This window comes from Mesoplodon bidens (genome assembly GCF_964165515.1).
Source record: "Mesoplodon bidens genome assembly, chromosome: 12".
NCBI classification, from domain to species: Eukaryota; Metazoa; Chordata; class Mammalia; order Artiodactyla; family Ziphiidae; genus Mesoplodon; species Mesoplodon bidens.
This window is the reverse complement of record NC_138168.1, coordinates 52870790-52873323: the sequence shown is the minus strand read 5'-3', so window position 1 is coordinate 52873323 and position 2534 is coordinate 52870790.

The window sequence follows — 2534 nt, the reverse complement described above, 5'->3', positions numbered from 1 at the left end:
TACTATCAATATAAAAAAATAAGGTCAACATGTGAAACAAAAAATTCACTAGATGGGTCCAGATAGAAGACTGGAGATGACACAGGAAAAATAACAGTGAATTTGAAGATAATCAACAGAAATTATCCAACCTGAAGAAAAGAGAAAAGAGTATTTTTAAAAATTAACAGATCTGCAAAAGAGTCAAAAAACAATTTTTAAAATGGGAATGGTAAGTTCTTTCCTATCAATAATTTAAAGTAAATGTAAATGGGCTAAGTTCTCCAGTCAGAAGACATACTGTAAAATGGCTTGATAGAAAATAAAATAAAAACAAGATCCAATCATATGCTGCCAATAAGAGATTCACTTTAGCTTTAAGGACATATATAGGCTGGGAGTAAAGGGATAGAAAAAGTATTTTAAGCAAATCATAATCAAAAGAAAGCAAGCATAGTTGCACTTATACCAGAGTGAATAGACTTTAAGTTCCAAATGGTCACATGAGAAGGTCATCATATAATGATAAAAAGTCAATTCATCAAGATATAACAATTGTAAGTAAATACGTACTCAACATCAGAGCACCTAAAAACATAAAGCAAATACTAACATAACTACAAGGAGAAATAAGCTGCAATACAATAACAGTTGGAGACTTTAACACTCCACCCTCAACAACGGATAGATCATCTAGGCAGAGCATCAACAAGGAAACAGCAGATTTGAACACTATAGTTGAAACAGACCCAACATATGTATACAAAACATTCCATCCAACACCATCAGAATACATGTTCTTCTCAATAGGACTCAGAACATTTTCTAGGATAGATCACATGTTAGGTCACAAAACAAGTCTCAACAAATTCAAGAAGATAGAAATTATATCAAGTATCTTTTCCAACGATAGTATGAAATTAGAAACCAATAACAAGAGGAAAATTGGAAAATTCACAATTACATGTAAATCAAACAACATACTCCTGAACAACAAATGGATCAAAGAAGAAATCAAAAGGGAAAACAACTGAAACTAAAACAAGAAAACTAGGGAGAAAAGCAACCTGATATTGGTCTTAACAATGATTTTTTGGAAATGATACCAAATGACATAAGCAACAAAAGCAAAAATAAATGAGTGGGACAACAACAAACTAAAAATCTTCTGCACAGCAGAAGAAATTATCAACAAAATAAAAATGAACTTATGGAATAGGAGAAAATATTTTCAAACCATGTATCTGATAATAGGTTAATATGCAGAAGATATAAGGAACTGATATAACTCACTAGCAAAAAAAAAAAGTCCAATTTAAAAATGGGTAAAGGACCTGAGTGGATATTTTTCCAAAGAAGATATACAAATGGCCAACAAGTATATGAAAAGGTGCTCAACATCAATAATCATTCAGGGAAATGCAAATTAAAACCACAAGGACAGATGGACAACAGGAGCATGCTAAGATGTTCAACATTGCTAATCATCAGGGAAATGCAAATCAAAACCACAATGAGCTATCACCTTACACCTGTCATCAAAAGAATACAAATAACAAGTGTCGGCAAGGATGTGGAGAAAAGGGAACTCTCCTACACTGTTGGTGGAAATGTAAATTGGTACAGACACTGTGGAAAACAGTATGGAAGTTTCTCAAAAAGCTAAAAATAGAAATACCATATGACCCAGCAATTCCACTCCTGGGTATACATCCAAAAAAAAACAAAAACACTGATTGGAAAAGGTACATGCACCCCAGTGTTCATAGCAGCACTATTTACAATTGCCAAGATATGGAAGCAACCTAAATGTCCATCAACAGGTGAACGGATAAAGAAAAAGTGGTATATATACAATGGAATACTACTTAGCTATAAAAAAGAACAAAATTTGCCACCTGCAGCAACGTGGACTTGGAGAGCATTATGCTAAGTGAAACAAGTCAGACAGAGGAAGACAAATACTGTATGATATCACTTACATGTGGAATCTAAAAAAGACAACAAGGGAAATTCCCTGGCAGCCCAGTGGTTAGGACTCAGCGCTTTCACTGCCAGGGCCTAGGTTCAATCCCTGGTCAGGGAATTAAGATCCTGCAAGCCACGCAGTGCAGACAAATTTTTAAAATTTGAATATTTTAAATAACATTTTTTTAAAATTAAAAATAGGACTTCCCTGGTGGTGCAGTGGTTAAGAATCCGCCTGCCAATGCAGGGGACACAGGTTCGAGCCCCAGTCCAGGAAGACCCCACATGCAGGGGAGCAACTAAGCCTGTGCACCACAACTACTGAGCCTGCGCTCTAGAGCCCACGAGCCACAAGTATTGAGCCTGCGTGCCACAACTACTAAAGCCCATACACCTAGAGCCCATGCTCCACAAGAGAAGCCACCGCAATAAGAAGCCCGTGCACTGCAATGAAGAGTAGCTGTCACTCACCACAACTAGAGAAAGCCCGCATGCAGCAATGAAGACCCAATGCAGCCAAAAATAAATGAATAAATAAATAAATGTATTTAAAAAATAATAAATAAAAATTTAAAAATGAAAAATAG